Raw genomic sequence first — 18,550 nt, forward strand, 5'->3', positions numbered from 1 at the left:
GAGGTAACAATAATACCGGTTAAACATTCTTACATATTTTTTTTTTTAATCATCTTTAACAGTGATCACATACCTTTCATGAATTCTGTTTTAGCATGGATTATAATAGGTGAATACTGTAGCTTTTCTGTATAGAGTTCAAATCTTAAGTAGCAAGAAAAGGTGAATTTAGTATGTGTAAGACACTATCCTTCCTTCAAATCACCACAGAATCCATCACAACTGACTCCTGCCATAGATGTTAAGGTGAAGAAAAAAGACAGAAAGTGTAGAGAAAGCTATCTTGCTTGCTATAATAAAGACATATCAATTCTGAAGCAAAACATTCCGTTTCCTTGAAAACATCTCTGTGTAGATTAGTGGCAGAATATGACCAACTCAGGCTAGTTGTATTAGGCTCCTACTTTCATAAAGATAAAAAAGTCCTCATACTTCATTTGATAAGTCTATTTTGCTTGCAATACACTAACTCACCAGCTGTTTGCAATCCTTCTGCAAGTTGCAGAAAGACTGCATATATTTCAGTACATTTGCAACCCTCCTTTTTATGTCATCCTCTACACTATTTTTGTTAAAGGGCAGGATTACAAAAATAGAAGGGGGGAAGGGGAAGTGGTGGCTTGATGCAAGTGAGGGATGTGACAAGGTGATTCCTGCAGGCAGAAAGGGACATACAGTAATTGATTCAAAGCAAACCACGGGATTATCTTTTATTAGCTCCCCTATGGGCTATGGTCATGTGTATTGCAATTTTAAAATGCAATAGAACAATTTTAGCTTTGCTTAATTAGGACCTGTTGCTGTGAATTCCTGAGTGCTCCCAATAGCCATAGGTTAAGATGGATGCTTAGAGCACTCTGTACCTGGCCGAACTCAGCCAAGTGTCTCTATCAACGAACAGCAAGATTAGGATTTATCAATACTTTTTTAATATACATAAAAAAGTAAGTTGCTAAAAGAAAATAATTTCCTTACACTCACCAGTGGTAACATTTATAAAGCTCAGGCATTGTAGAGCTTTTTTTTTTTTTTTATATAAATATATTGTTTTTCTAGCTCAAACATGCAGATAGAATCAAAATAGCAGAAAAGGCCAGGGAAAATTATGTGTGCATGCTTTTCTGTCTTTTTCTTCCAAGAGACGTGGTCTTCCATGCAATTAAGAAGGATAATATGCAAAACAAGTAACCTAGTACATTTTAGAAATTACATTTGCAATTAATAAACATAACAGGTCCTGTGTTCTCATAACACTGTCATTACTATGCTAATCCTGTGAACCTAATGTTTAAGTATCCCAAGCAGCACTTTATTTGATATTCATTTGTTTTCAGTTTAACAGAAGTTTTTTAGACTTGGTCTACCATAAACTAGAGGCAAAATTAGAGCTGGAATTACCCCATTCAGCAATTAAATCTGAATTTCTAAAAGTATGTATATGTTTTTGTACAGGTTCAAACTGCAGATGAGAACAACTTTTGCGTGTATTAAAGCCCAGGGTGTTTATGACTGTTTATGTATACATATGCTTAAGATAAAAATTATACATTTTTTTTCAGTTTTGGTCTTAGAAACAAGAAAAAGTGTTTTAGTATAGTGATTGAGTTAGCAATTGTTAATGGACAAGCTGAATATTTGATTTCTCAGCTCTTATCAGGAAGAAGGAAGAAAATTAAGGAAAAAGGAACAGTGTTAAGTTTTGCTATACTGGAAAAAAAAGAAGAAAAAAAAAAAAAAGAAAATAGGGTTAGGAATCTAATGAAGTTCTGCATTTTGCAAACATTAAGCTCTCCTCCGGATTAAGGTACCGCAGCACTGCAACTAAGGAACCAACACCCAAAACTCGTCTAGCCTGTAACTCATGTATAATGAACAAAAAAATACAGATTTTGATTGACATGGCATAAACTGGTTAGGATACATTGTTCTAGTCCATCCTATCCCAAAACAGAACAGACACACAAAACATTTCCAACTGAGACATTCCAACAGGTGGTGGACACCATGGAAGTAGTACTCTCATTTTGCTGTACTGTTTTTCTGCATGACAGCTAAACTAGAGCTTATTTTAGACACGTGGCAATGGGTTTTGACTTCCTACAGGTAAGAGCTAACAGTATGCTTTTGCATTGTTTGAGGATGATATCTGTATTACAAACATCTGCACTCTAAACTTCTTTTTTATCAAGCACCATTTCCTTACTCACCTTAAAATTGTGCAATCAACCTGCATCATACATATTGTAAGGTTCAATTTTTTTAATACATGCTTGCCACATACTACTTCTGTAAGCAATTTTTCACAAAAAGTAATCTTATTTCTCCCAATCTAAGGAATAGTCAGTCTGAGAAAAGTGATGAAGTTACCCATCCTTTTTTAACAATGAGAATTTCATGTTACTAAAAAGTAGAAATTCCTCGTGTTACCTTTTAATTTGGGAATGCTGTACGAGATCAGCTTTTAAAGCAGTAATAGCTTTCTAACAGTCTAACTTGGGTTATTTTTAAAGGCATTTTAAATATTATCATTAGGACTTGAGTCTTTTTTAGTGTCATAATGTAGCCATTACCTGAACAGAAACTGGTGCAAAGGTGACTTCCTGAATGTATGGAAGAGTTCTTGGAGTGCTCATGCTGCTCTTTGATGATCTTACAAGGAGGAGCAGCGATATGAACAAGACTTTAATGAGAAGTTCCTAGAGAGTGAAAGCTGTCAGGAATCATACTGCTGAGAAAGCTACCTGTAACAAACACAGGGATGTAAAAGGAGGCTCAAAGAGTGGCAGCAATCTTCCTTTTCTTTCTCTTCCTAGCAGAAAGTCTGAAGCAGCTGTGATAGAGACCAAGTCTGCAACTTGATGCAAACTTGGAGAAAGTTCTTCTATCTTAACAACTATTGAGGGACAGAGCTTCAAAGTTACCAAGCACCTAATAGTCAGAAGTAGATTTGAAGACCCTAAGACATTACCTTAACAGAAACTAGAACCAACTTTCCATTAGTTGTTAAGGTACCTACAGTCATTGAAGCATCTCATATGTCTTTTCCATGAAGTTCAGCATTATAGCTCTTAGGAACCTAAAGCTGCCAGGTGGAAAACTGAAGTTTTCTCCTCATTCAGTTTCATGGATAAAAAGTGAAATATGGTCACACAGCCATACTGCCAAAAAGTGAGGTATGCCTAATGAAATCAGAGTCTCTAGCAAGTGGCATTTTTAGATTCATCAAATTTAATTGATCTCTAGTTCCCGTTGCTTTCCTTTCCTCCTTTCTAGAGCAGAAATACAGTCTTGCTTCAGCATTGGGTAGGTTTTGCAGATGATCTGAAAGGAAAGTAAAGCTGAAGGATCTGATAATGTCAAAAGCTCGTAGCTGATTGTATGTACTCATGCCAGGATCATTATCACTATCACATAAACTGATAATCAGGATAAGTGATTGGAAACTAAGTATGGGACTAAGCATGGGAAATTCCACAGTGGATTGTTTCAGTGGTGTTTCATCTCCTGCCTAAGTAAAAAATTCCTATTGGACAATTAAGAAATAATCTGGCTGTTAGGGTAAATTAATTTTCACCCCATCAGTTAAAGGTTGTTTTCTTAAAAAGCAATTTTCACTTCAAAGTTTACAGTCCAATTCAAGTGATCCACATTCATTTTTGAAAAGACAAATACGAGAACTCAGTTTAGCTTTTCTTATTCTTAAAACCAATCCTATTTAGTCTCCTTAAATGAAACAATATTAATACAGACCCTTAGAAAAAGGCATTCCTTTACACAAATTTCTCCTCACCCTTTTCTAGAATTCTGTCTTTTCTTGATGAATCAATTCCTGATATGAAGATGTCAGAACCTAACAAACACTATGTAAGAAAATAGAAACAGATTATCTTAATGTTATTAAAATATTTCAGAATTTTTAGAATTGTTTTTAAATGTCCTAGCATTTTCCTTTTGTAGCACACTGAACAGCTGTTTTCGCTGAGCTGTCCAAAATATTGCCCAAGTCTCTTCTCTCAGTGACTACAATTAATTTAGAAATCTGCAACATGTGTGAGAAATTCAAATTATCCCCTCTAGTATGCATTAACTTATCAGTACTGAATTTCACCTGCCAACCTCAATAAATTGACAACCATTCACTCCAATCCACACATTCTGAGAACTGTACTACAGCACTCAGCAAAAACCTCTCTCTCTCAAAATAAACTCAAAATCTCATCATAAACTCACTTCTCAACAAAATCTGCTGGGAAAAAAAAAAGTCTTTCAAGGGTAAGTAGCTAATGGAATGAGTTTCAAAGTTTTAAGAAATATTCTTTTCACTGTCAAGTTGAAAATCAGGATGGATTGTCTTTTCCCCAATGGATGTGCTTTATTTCCAAGCAGCATTAGTTCAGGGAAGTCCTATGACCTTTATTATGAACACAAGATGATCAGCAGTCTTCTGTGAGAACAGGTCTCATTATTTTCCTCCTGGAGTTAACAATCTTCTCAGAGATAATTCTTCATTAAGATGAAGATGTGATGGGATACTTGTACAATCACCATGGCAGTAGCTATTAGATTTGCATTTTTGCATATCATGATCTAGAAATCATTAGTCTTTCTTTTGTGCCTGTTCACTTTATCTCAGCCCCACAAAACACATGTGGTTGTGACAGCAAAGAGGTAATGCTTACTGTAAGCGAAAGCTGTATATTTAAGCGATATGCATCATAAGTTTGGGAGGTCTGGCAGTTGATGCCTCCAGGGAACAGTGCAGAAGCCTTAATGAAAAAAAGCAGCAGGGACTGACAAATAACAGAACATAGGTCTGCAGAGGGACTAATACAGACCAGTCTGGGGTTGGAATGAACTGGAAAAGATTCATGTGGTTTTAGTGAGCACTGAACTGCTTTGCAGGAAAAAGAATCTGAGAGAAATGGATCAAAAGTCTGCTGCTGAGGTCTGGGATGATGTATTGGCTCAATGGCTGTTTATATAAATGGCTTCCTTTGTACACATAAGGTCTAGACAGGTGGAAACACATATACATCCCTTCAAACTTAACCAAAGCCAGTTTTCTGTCATATGATTAAAAAAAAAAAAAAATGTGCTTGCAGGCTCAGAATGAGCTATTTATTTTGTTTATTTCTGTAGGGTACATAGGGCAGCTGACATACCAAGTTCTGTATGTGTCAGTTTTCATAATGGAACACTTGAACTAAATCTTGTAAAATCCTTACAACTAATTAGTGTGAGAAGAACATATAGAAAGTCTCTGTTCCCAACTTGTGAGGGTCTTGAAACATTTCAGATAGTGCAAAGTAGTGCACTGTTCAGCATTATAATAGAAATGCTTGGCAAGACTTTCTTTTTTCTTCTCCTGACGCTAATTTTTATGTTCTCTTTTCCTTCTTGACTTTAAAATATTGAAAACTTGTAACACCAGGATAGTATCTGAAATCTCTTGGAAACACTGTTTTGATTCTCATATCATGTATTGAAAATTCTGCTTAAAACTCAAGTGCCTCCCCATGTAGCACAGTTGTTGCTCAGTAGTGTTTAGACTAAAGTCAAGGATTTTTCAGCTTCTCATCCTCAGCCAGCGAGAAAGCTGGAGGGGCACAAGAAGTTGGCACAGGACAGAGCCAGGGCACCTGACCCAAACTGGCCAACAGTGTATTCCATACTGTGGGACGTCCCATCTAGTTTAGGAACTGGGAAGGGGGGGGCAGGGAATCGCCGCTCGGGGACTGGCTGTGTGTCGGTCGGCGGGTGGTGAGCAATTGCCCTGCGCATCATTTGTACATTCCAATCCTTTTATTACTACTGTTGTCATTTTATTAGTGTTATCATTATCATTATTAGTTTCTTCTTTTCTGTTCTATTAAACCGTTCTTATCTCAACCCACGAGTTTTACTTCTTTTTTCCCGATTTTCTCCCCCAACCCGCTGGATGGGGGGGAGTGAGTGAGCAGCTGCGTGGTGCTTAGTTGCTGGCTGGGGTTAAACCACGACAAGTACTTATCAAAGACCATGGTGACCCAGCTACTCAAAGGGCTTATTTAGCTTGACAAAATCTGAAGAGAGTAGATGTCACAAACAAACTTTTCTTTCCCATATTTCTGAGTGGAAGCTGAAGGTAATGCATAGCCTGTGCTGATAAATGACCTGTTCTCCCTTCCCTGTAAAAAGAATGCAGATATGGGACATGATTTTTTAAATTCTCCTCCCAGTCTGAGCCCTGCTAACACTCAACTTTGTCACATTACATCTTCCCGTTTTCCTGGGTCCGACTTTTTCACATGCAATTCCACATGACAGCATATACTACAGTGAACGTCAATGTGAACTGCTTAAAAAGCATAGACTCAAAAGAATTAGGAAAAAGAACATGGCAATGAAAACAAGATAGGGTCCTATATAGAAGAGCAGGCAACCAAGGGAGGCATTTACCCTTGTGATCCAAACCAGCAAACCTTTTAACCGTCTTCTGTGCCCTTGTATGTAAAATTTTGAATGCATCTAGGTTTTCACAAGGCTCATAGATGTCACAAAGAGAAGAATAACATGAATAATTACAACAAATCCTCAGAAGTCCTCAAGTGGTAGCTTAAGCTGTTTAAGTCCACAGCAGCATCTCAGAGGCAGACTGGGAAATCTAATAGTGGATTTGAACCCATATTCAGTGTCAGCTCCAAGCAACAAATTATAATCTGGAAATACTTCTGTTAAAATCAAAAGCCTGGAAAACTAAATCAAGGTCCCTTCAGGAAGATAGCTCAGTAGGTCAGATGGAACTGTATACAGGCTACATGTTGTGACTATTTCTTCATTATGTATTTCTCACTGGCCATGATGGTTATATCATGAAGGGGTTTTTCTTCCAAATAAACCCGTATTTTCATACTGTATACCATTCTTTAGTACTCTGAAGAATTATAAAATATAGAAAAAATATATAAAATGCATATCTTCACAGATAATTGCACATGACTGAACTTTACAGTGATTGTGAATATGAACTGTTTAAAAAAAATCTCAAACTAGGAATAAAAACAAGGAAAGAAAACAATACAAGAGCCCATATACATAAACAGTACAATACATCTAAGTTATAAGAAATGTAGTGAGCTATTAAAGCCACATGTAGTTTCTCTTTTTTATGTTAATAAAGCAACAAAAGCAAAAAGCATTAATTTTTCCAACTGGAATTGGAGACGGACTCTACATGTACTAGTCTGATTAAACTAAAATACCTTACACACATTCACTGTGTTTGCAGCCAGATAGAAATGAGTTATGAATTTCACAGTGAGTTTACATTTTATTTCCATTACCGTTACATTAACTGTCTCAGTTTCAAAATACCTTAACAATATCACTTGACTCCACTTACTGTCCTTCAGAGGTACCTTCCCCCTGTTCTATTGTTTAAAATGCCTTTAAGTTGATAAAACATACTGCATTTCAGTTTACTCTGGCATTAAGTTTTATTATAGTATATACTTGATAGTTTTTTACTACATAAAAAACCAACACAAATTGGCAGCTAGGCAGAAGTTTAAATTTAGGCAGGGAGTCTCCACAAGCACAGTTCTTACCAGGCATTTTTCATGTCCAAGTATCAGTGACAAGGCCCATAGATCCATATGACACCTTAAATACTATCATATTACTGTAAGTGATCCCAGTAACAATGGCTTGGCTTTCATTTCAACATCTTCCATCTTTGCAACAAAATCTGCACATACTTAGAAAGAGAAGCCTGTGTTTCGCCGTACTTCAGTGTATCAAAGTAATGCTTTTAATGTTGCTTGTAACACCCAAGCTCTTGTTGATAACTGTGCTTCAATTAATAAAATGAACTGCAAACACATTGGTTTTCACAAAGTCTTAAGTTTATGTTGTTTTTTCAACACTTGGTTGTGGAAACATGGAATTAAATCCAGACCCAGATGTCTTCCCCTGTGTGTTACAAATTCATGCAGACTTGCACATGAGGAAAGGCTTAGCTTAAAGCACACGAAAGAAGTTTATTATCTAAATAGGATATTATTAAAATTGGGATTGAAGTGGCCTCACCAGATGTTTACTCTTGTGAAATGCTTAAAAGCAGCAACAAGTTAGACTTGGTGTTCAACTGCTTGCTGTCATTTTGATCAAGAATTGATAAATCCTACTTTTTTAATATTTTCAGAATTTAAATAAACGATGGCCAGTGTTTTGGAAAGGCAGTTCTCATTTCACCTGATTTTGCTGGCAAAAATTTTATCAAGTTTCTGATATGTAGTAGTATGATAGATGATTTGGGGAGTTACATTTTCAGATAATACCCCAATAATGCTAGTTTTTTATCAGCCTGTATTTTACTGACCCAAAATTCAAACACAATCTCAGTGACAAGGGATCTGACAAAGAACCTCTAAGCAATGCCATCTGTGATGAGAATCTGACATGTTCAGCTTTAGAAAGGTCAGTGCAGAAGGACAAGCTTGCTTGCCGCATCCATCACAATGGAATTCAGCAGCTTGGATGAAGAAAATGCTTTCCTTTAGTCTGATCAATCACACAGTATCAGGGCAATGTCTCAAAATACTATGAACAAGCACTAACATATTTGCAAACATTGATTTTTCTTTGATGCTGTCACCTTCAAATCTGCATACTACTCCAGTTTGGGAGACTACTTCAAACCACTCAACATCATAGAAAGAATGAATGAGAAAAGTTGTCAGAAAAAACACTTCAGGAAATAGTGTTCTCTTTAAATCACAGCTTTTATAATGCCTCAAAGTAGTTGTAAAAATGTCTATATTTAGCTGAAAAATAGGTATAAGTTTAAATTCTGGTTAACTAGTTACAATGTTGTTCAGCCCAACAACCTCCAGGTCATGAAACTACTTTAATTGTTTTATGCCTTCATGAGTTACTTGATCCTGTCTATGCAGTCTATGCCCTTCATCAACTTTTCCTTGCTTCAGATCTGCAGGAACACTTTGACCTTCTGTATGCCTCTTCAAAATGTGACAACAAGGTAGAATTACTTTGTGCTTTGTTCAGAGTTCAACCTTTTCCATGGACATGTCAGAAAAACAGCTACAGAAATCAGGCAACGTTTGAGTCTTGAAGGAAGCTAGGTGTTACTTCTTGGTAGTGCCAGCTTTGTAGCTACATAGGTAACTATGAAAAATACAAGTAGAAACAGCATGTGGAAGTATGTATGGATGCAATGAACCCTGTTCAGAATTGAGGCAAATAATGTAGAAGAAAACAGTAGGAGTAACACTACAGAAAGCTACAGAGTGACAGCCTGGGGTGTGCTGCCACTGAAATTGGTATCAAGCACTGGTTGATCTCTATGGTACACTAGCTCTAACTGATCAGTCACAAGTCTACAAAAGAGCATAAATGTGGCCCCAACTCTTTGGTTACTTTCCACTGTTGGGATAATATACAATAATAATTCACATATGATGATAATTATTTCTGTGGCAGGATGGAACACTCAAGTAACACTGAACTCAAGAATGCATTTATTTCTTTAAATAGTTCATGGTGTCTTTTTACTACCAATGTAACTTACCATAAACAGATTATATCTTCCAGAAGTACTACTTGCTCTAGTTCTTTCATCCATGTATAGTTGTCCCTCCTTTCATTTTATTAGCACTAAAAGAACAATTCAGTAACAGTCATATTTAGCATCCTGACAAGATAGTCCCCTGGAACTATCTAGTGTAGCAGCCTACAGGTAGAAGCACAAACATGAAATAAAATTGGACTGTGAAGAAGATGCCCAGACCTACGATAGTCACTGCCATTAAAAATATATCTTCAGCGGTTAGATGAGTCAAATTTGATGAGAATGATGTAAAGGTTATCACATCTGTTAGCCGCTGTAGTGCCACCTAATGACTATAATCTGCAAAAGTCACCTCAAATTCTGCTGTTTGTTTTAATTTCATTTTAAAGAATGGTTCAGAATGAGTCCTCTGAACAAAACGTGGAGTGTGATGTGGACACAACCTGGACAGTGTGATGCTGCTCTTCATGTATGTTGGTTTAATATCTCTAAGGCCCAGTGGAATAGTAGGGAGAAGGGAATCACCTAAGGCTGACCTTTTAGGTTTAACTGTTTTACTTCATCTAATGTGCCATAGGTTTCTTTAACCGAAACCAAACACATGAAAGCAAGGCAAATATTGGTAAACACATGGAAATGCCACATGGCGCCCTGGCTAGCCCCCTTTGGTTGTGACGTTTTCTAATATGTCATTTTTTTCCACAGGGATTCCCCTATCTAGTGAGCAGCCACTCCTGCAGAGTCAGTGCTGGGTCACACACACACACACACACACACACACACACTTAGGAAGTCTCCTGTCCCACCTCTTCTGTATAGCGATGGTGGTGGCTGGCACATGTCTGTGCCAAACTCTGCACAGGAGCAGGAGGGGGTATTTACTGGCCACCCAACAGCTGTCATTCATCTCCTCTGTGAATAAAGGAGCAAGATGTCATATTATTGTTTTACTACTATTATTTTCCATGCTGCTTTGAAATACATGGTGTATGAATTCTGAAAAAAGGTATGCCACAGTTTGGTAATCCTTGTTTTGGACTAGAACAACAGCTAGCAACCTGTTCTACTATATCCAAGGTCAATTCAGACTTGATGGCAGCCCACTGCTGGAAGTGGTGCAGCTCCATACTAGTTATGAAGAAGTCCAGCTAGGACATTTGCATTACAGTGCCGTCCCCCCATCTATTGTGCAATGATAATTACTGAAAACAGTGCACACTCCTATTCAAGCTCAGTGCTTTCCAGACAGTCAGGATAAACAGTGACTCTCACACATTTTTAGAGCATGATATGCATTCAGCCTTCCAATCCTGACAGCTTGCACCAAGCTCTCCCCAGCCCCAGCTAAAAAACATAGATCAGGCAGGAAAGCCAGGGAAAAGAAAGCAAAACCACTGCTGTCCTAAAAGTCCTTTGGGATCACAGGCAACCAGTGCAAGTCAAAGTACACCAGTTAGAGTCTTCACCTGTGCTCAGAGACTGGCTTTAAGAGAAATCAGCCTGGTTTGAAGTAATGTTTCCACCATCCACCGCTTAAGATGTACCAAGCACTACTTGGCCACAGCTGTGACTCTAAATCAAAGTATCTCTTATTTGAAAAAAACCAAATACATCTTTCACTTACAAAAGATAAGAGCTTCCAGCTGGTATAACTGTCAAGGCAGATCAGTTTCTGGTCCAGTTCCAGCTACCTTGACAGTATCATCTTTAGTACAGATGCAGACAAAAAAAGTCCAGAAACACAACAGGACAGATGAGATTTGAATTTCAATTGTAAGGTTCTCTCTCTTTAATCTTGTGATAAAAGTTACTTTAAAATAATGTACCTTTTTGGTATTGCTTTTGAAACATAACATGCAGCTATATGTGGTAGGTACAATTAAAAAGTGTACCTTTGAAAACAGCACAATGGTGGCAGACTAGTATTTAACAATACAGCCCAGCCAAAACCCGCTTCAGTATTGTTTCAAGCAAAAGCAAGGCAGAATTGATACAGCTGAAGTGTCTAGGAAAACTGACAACTCTATGATATGAAAATATGTAAATCAGAGAAACTGCACATCCCACAGAGGGAAATATTGCTGATATTGTGAAGGAATATTGCAAAAAAAATTGAGTTAACCTCAGTTAAGAATAACATGCAGTTTCATAACAAATTTGACTCAAAGCTTTCTCCGCTGTTTTGTACAGGTTACACTGTTACTTCATCCTTTCAAGAATCTTTCCCAGCACATTTGGTCATCTGACATTCACCATTCACCCAGCTACTGCCATGCAAGCTCACAGATCTCTGGGATAAACAGGCTTGTGGCAGGTGACTTCCAGGGTCTAAACATATTTTACGGAAGATTTAAGCAAAGGGAGCCATCACACCTCATGTGGGAGATTGTTAATTCCCAGAACCCTCTGCTGTACATCATGAAATGCTGGATGTCTGGGAAAACTTCAAAAATGGGTTCACAGGAAGGAAAGGAGAAAGGGAGAGAGAGAAGTGGGACATGAGTATGATGGAAGACACAAAAGACAAGAATAGTAAAATAGTATGTATTCAAATTTATGTAAGATCTTCATAAACAAAGGTATTTCTAAGCCAAAAATTTAAGTTGGCTCTAAATAGGTTCCAGTATATGCCTATAGGAAACATTTTGCAATATACCTATGACATGTGCAAACCATTTTGATGCTTATTTCCTTACCTACACTGTGCAGGACACATAGGCCATATATGTTTTAAGGTGCTTGCCTTACTGCCAGTTGACTTTTTATAAATTACTCATATTTGTAAATAATTCCCAAATCATTTTGTCAAACATTTTTCTCCATTTGAGGGGAAAAAAAAACCCCAAACTCCCAAACAAGCCCAAAACCCTTAGGGTTTTTTTGGACACAAACTAAAGGAGCCATCATAATTTCAAAAAACACAAGCAGTTGGTGGATTGGCGTCTGGAGGCTGATGACAGCTCTGTGGAGTTTACGGAACATAACTGAGCTACCTATTGCTTATCCTAAAGCAGCATGAAAGTCAGAACTATATTTTATAGTCAGATCTGTCTCAGACCAGATAAGGACACCTGTGCTACTGTTGCTGGTTACCATGTAGCCTGGTACATTTACCCAAACATGTCCAAAGATCATCCACAGCACATCACAACCTCAAGTCCCCACCACCTTCCAATCACGTAAGAGGCTTTAGACTTCCACTATGAAAGACCAAGAGCCTCACAAATGATAATGCTGCAGTATAACATCTTTTTTCATGAGTGTTATGATGACTTATTTGGAAACATAGGGTTTGTATCTTGCAGAAGACAAACACTGCTGTCAAGGGGAAAACGTGAGGGTATATTGTGACGAGAGTTTCTTCTACTTGGTTTCTCACGCCTGCACCTGGTGGTGCCATTTATAGCTGTTTGCCATCAAAAGCATACTGACCTAAAATGAAAATAGGAACCATTACAGAATGACATGCGTAAGCTTTCTCAAATAAAAACATGCAGGCAGCCATCAGCAAAACTAAATCCCTATGATCAACCTGAAGTATGCTCTAAAGCAGCTGTGTGGTGATTATACTGTAAAGGGAGAAACTGCAGCTGGAAGAATCTTCCAACAACTTCATGTCTTTACCCTTTGATTATAAAGAAGTAGGAATATAGAGAAAGTTGATACCAACTGCACCTCACTTCACCACAGCTTCCTTGTGAATTAAATAAATTGCAATACATTTTGAGTTTAGAAGAATCAAACATTCCTTCATGAACCAGCTATTTAAACAGTCTTCCTTCTTAAAAAGCATGTATTTTATATTCTTTTATGTGATGGTATAGTTTTCTTCCATTTATTTGCCCACTTGGCTCTGAAAATCTGATAGATACTCCTCCTAATGCTTTCCCTGCTGTCATCCACCTGCCTTCTCTGCCTCCTTAGACTTACATTCAAAGTTCTGCCTCCACCTTGTTCAACTTTTACACAGTTCTGGATTATTCCTACTTACACCCCATTTGACTCTCTACAAACTCCAAGAAAATTTTAGCTTTTCTCCTCTTTCACTACCTGCCTTGGGATTTCAAAGCACAAAGTTTGAGTGCAGCAGTTGCTCACTCACTTCACTCAGGCTTTACCCGAGCCTCCTTCCCTGTCTTTTCCATGCCAAAAGCTTCCATAGTAGATTATAGCCTTCCTGGCAATGGCCCACATGAGCCTACAAGTGCATTACAGGAGATGCTGAGTTCGTTCTGCCCGCCCTATGAGCTAGCCAAGATGTACCTGCTTTACAGAGAGCTAAGCTTGAATTAAAAAAGCCCTCCTGAGAGATAAAATACATCAGATCAAACTCAGCATTATGTCAATATAGGCACAGATCTTTTGGACTCAGCTCAACTTACATTGTACTCTCTCAAAGCTCACATGAGAGACCCTAAATACACCTATAGAGTATCTTGGAGACATTTCCTCATTCTCCCAATTCTTTCTCCTCTCACGAACTCCACGTGCATTCATATAATTGTGTACTCCTGGGTGAAGGAAAAAAGACAAGCCCATACTCCAGCATACTCCTTGTTTACCCTTGCTTTTTCCTCTGTAGTTCCCACAAAACTTCCGCTGAAGATGCAAAAACAGCTGAGCCAGCTCTGCTTAGGACCACATGGATATAGAGGATCTCTAGCCCAGACTGCTCCTCACTCAAATACTGTTGGCCAGCTTCTGATGTTGCCTCTTTTGGGGGGATTCGTACTTCCACGTCTTGAATACACTTCCTATCATGTCATGGATTACTGTGTCCAGTTCTGGACTCCCCAGTACAAGAGAGGCATGAACACATGGGAGCAAGTCCAGCAAAGGTCCACGAAGATGATTAAGGTACTGGAGTGCCTGCCATATGAGAAGAGGCTGAGAGAGCTGGGACTGTTCAGCCTGGAGAAAAGAAAGTTCAGGGAGGATATCATCAAAATGTATAAATAACTGATGAGTAGGAGTAAGAAAATGAGAACAGACTCTTGACAGTCATTCCCAGGGACAGGACAAGAGGCAATGGGTACAAATTGACATAAAGGAAATTCCCTTTATACATAAGAAAAATCTTTCTCCCTGTGAGGGTGGTCAAGCACCAGAACAGGTTGCCCAGAGAGGTCTTGGAGTCTTTCCATCCTTGGAGACATTAAAAGTCCAGCTGGACATGGCCCTGGGCAACCTGCTTTAGCTGATCCTTCTTTGAGCAAGGGGGTTGGACTAGATCATCTCCAAAGATGCCTTCCAGCCTTCAAGCATTCTGTGGTATCTACTAACTTTGTGCCTTTGATCCATTTTCTGGCTTTTGACACTGTTCACAACTCCCTCTTCTTTCTCCAACCACCATTCCTGGCACTTTGTGTCTCTCTTTCTTGGGAGGCTCATTAATGACACCCAACTGCAGAGTCAGCTCAAATCAGAAAGCAGTGCAACCTTTGGCTTTTGGACTTCTGAGTGATGCCACACGCAAGAAGGCCAGAGCAGAGTTAATTGTGCTGACTGAACCGACTGCATGATCTACATACAGACCAGATAATTGACAACAGAAAGTTGATTTCATTTCTGTTCTCTCAATTCCTGCTCAACCTTGTCACTTTTGTCTAAAATGTCTCTTTGTTTTTTTGGACCAGGTTATGCTAGCTCTGACTAAACTTAAACTACTTCCATGACCCTCTTTTATTTATTATAATAGGCACAATCTGGCTTTTAACCAGGAATATCAAAGTAAAGAAGGCCTTAAAATCCTGGGATTTTAAGGGAAGAGTTACAAAATTTTAATTTCATTATTTTTTCAGTTACTTTATTCATTGTAAAATCAGCATATCCAGAACACAGGCCCCCTATCCCCCTATCCCCACAGACCTTGGGTAAACAGCAGACCTGATCATCCTCTCATTAACCCTGATGGCTTTGGTGGAATTATTCCTTGCTTATGCTGCTGCAATGGAGGTAAGAAGCTGATCCTCCATATTGCAAGACGTACATCAAAGTACTGGAGAAAGAATCACCAACCTTTCTACTGCTCTTTTTTAATACTGCTTTTAATTACTGTTATAAGAATGGTCCATAATAAGGTTCAAACCTGGTTATATATTAACTGTATTTTTTTTTTTTTTGCCACACATGCAAGCTGACATAAAGGAAAAACTTCAAAGAGCCCTTTTTGTCCAATTGAGATGGGCTAGATTCAATTAAAGATAAGAAAAAGGCGAAGTAGTGAATTATTTAATCAACTCCATGTCTGCTTTACTAGAGGTTGCAGTATAATAAAGCATTCTCTAATAAGATTTTACTTTATCACAAATCCAAACAAATAAATTGAAACATCATCCTGCTACATGAAAAAACATAAACTACCAATGCTATCAAAAAATATTTTTTCTGCATTCTGTTATATAAGCTGGTACTGCCAAAAGTTACATAGTGCTTAAAATATGTAATTATACTGAATAACAGGGACAAAGCCCTGAGGAGTTTTAAAGTCACAGATAAAAGCCAACATAGTAGATGCAGCTCTGCAGCAGGGAGACTGGCATTAGTGCTGCTTGACTTTTACTACTAGAAGTAGACTGGCAAGTCAAAATCTAGCTATGATAGATGCAGACATGGGTTAAAATGATTGAAGAGCTATCTGGAACAGAAACCAGGGAGGGCCTGCTGGATAAGATGCTCCTATTTTAGCTCAGTGCTTGCAGGGCCTATGAATGCTGTGACAGCGACCTTCCACACTTCCCAAACATTTCAGTTGTAGTTATGTTAGGACAAGGCAGCAAGCTAACATGGATTTCTATACAGGTACTTCTTCTGGTATGCCTCTCCTAGAAGCCAATTTCCTAGGTATTTCTGCTCATGCTCTTCTGAGAAAAGGAAAGGAAATGAAGGCAGAATAATATATTGTTGCTGAGGACTGAAGAAAAAAGTAAATACTAGATTGTCACTTCCCATGTAAAAGGGAGAAAATCTGAAAATAAGACCCATGAAAACACATATAAAGCTAAGAAAGCATCTGTGCAGGTTTTGCTATAATGTAAAACAAGTATAAGACCGATTTGGAAATTCCCACCATTTACCTACTGGACAACAGCCATGTAAACAAAAAAAATAGGTTGAAATATCTGATCTCAAAAGAGAAGTGAAATGCAAAATTAATCAATGAAGATAAAAGAAAAATGAAAACTAAACTTGTTGGACCAGAAACAAAAACACTGCAATGGATGAAGAAATATGGTTGCTATTGTTTAAATGGACAGAAGTTTTGCATGACGTTGCTTTCATTATCCACAAAACTGCAAAAACTTAAATGCTTTCAAGGAACTTTATAGCTTTAGTAAACTTCCATGGAAAAACATGACATGGTGTTCTACTATTTAATTTTCAGAATAAATAAACTGTTACAACCAGAGTATAATGTATTAAAGGGAAAATGTGACTGTTTTGCCAGAAATCATTTAAAAAACACAACAGACTCAAGACAAACAACTGTTTTACATAATCACTTCAACTGTGAAAAACAGAAGAATTCTGCTTAAAAAACAGAATACCCCTAAGTATCACCCATCAGCTGTGCAGGAGTAAAATGAACAAAAGATTACATCACTGCTGCTCCTGAAGCAATGTCTTTCCTCACTCCAGCTGAGGATGCTTTTTTTTTGTTTTTTCCCTTTATTGAAGCAAAAAAGATGGGGATATCTATGGAAATTAATTTCATCATCAATGAAAATAAAACCTGTCCATCTATGCTTTCACATAAACCTCTCAACTTTTAAATGAAAAGAGAAAATATTTTTTAAAAGAAACCCTCCCAATTATGGAAAGAGGCCCTGCTTTCTTACTGAATCACACAGTTTGAAACAATCTGCTTATGGTTCTCTTGCTTACACAGACACAAATCAGGAATAACTCTATCAAAGCTCATTTAATTACTCTGGTACAAAGGTCATGCAAGCAAATGGTATACCCTGCACAATTTGTTCTAAGATAGTAGTGCAATACGTGTTAGCCAGCCTGAACTATATCTTCCATGAGGCACTGCAGACTCACCTAAATGAAACCAATGTGACAGGAAATCTAATCTAGTAACGGAGACAGAAAACAAATGTCAAAATACTGGAATTGCCTATAGGACAAAATTGGTGATTCCAGCTAGCTCTAATGTGATGTGTTCAGATACGGTGGCTGCCATTTCCATCAAATAGCCCCAAAACAAACAAGATCGAAGCCTGGAGAGGCGATATTCTCGGTCAACAGCAGAGAGACTGCTGTGCTCCACATGCACATCTGGAGCATCCACAAGACAGAAAATGTTCATGCAAAACTGTAGAGAGAGTATTTGTGGAGTAATAAATAGCAGCAGTCTGGCAAAGTGACTCACCCTGAGCTGACTCAGAAGTTCTGTTCCCTGCCTCTATATGTGCAAACCTATTTGGAATAACTGATTAATTAGGAAGGCATCATGTCTGAGTTAACCTGTCCAGTTCCCCAGATACAAGGACCAAATTAAAAAGCCACATTAAACAAAACAGAAGTTTAAAAAGAATAGAGATGAGGGCAAAATCAGAATTTTGACATAGCATTTTACAAAGAATCCTAAAAAAGGAAGGCTGGCAGAGCATATAGGAGTAATGAAGTCACTTGCCTATCCCAAAAGCAGAGTTAAGTGCATCTAGACCATTCAAGACATATTTTTTTCTTAAAAAAAACAGTGAAAGAGATTCTACACTGTTTCCTGTTAGTCAGCATTCCTGCATTTCATTCACAAAGGTGAATGTTTTTCCCAATACCAAAAATAAAACACTGGGCTTTGATTGGTTGGTTACTTATGGGTTTTTTTTGAAAACTAAGCTAATTATTACCTGTTCATCCACATAGATGTCTTTTGCCTATAAGTCTTTTACATACTGAAAGTCTGTTATAGTGAGTTCCATCATTTAGATGAACTCAATTAAATATGTCTTCTCTGCTCAAAAGGGAATTTTC

At 37.9% G+C, this 18,550-nt stretch overlaps 1 protein-coding gene across 1 annotated transcript in view; it reads right to left on the minus strand.

Annotated features, from left to right (window-relative positions):
- Positions 1-18,550, minus strand: part of MMP16 (matrix metallopeptidase 16) — a 190,299-nt gene that overhangs the window by 112,952 nt on the left and 58,797 nt on the right. The gene's annotated exons all lie outside the window — the stretch shown is intronic.

This window comes from Buteo buteo, chromosome 3 (genome assembly GCF_964188355.1).
Source record: "Buteo buteo chromosome 3, bButBut1.hap1.1, whole genome shotgun sequence".
Lineage (NCBI taxonomy): Eukaryota > Metazoa > Chordata > Aves > Accipitriformes > Accipitridae > Buteo > Buteo buteo.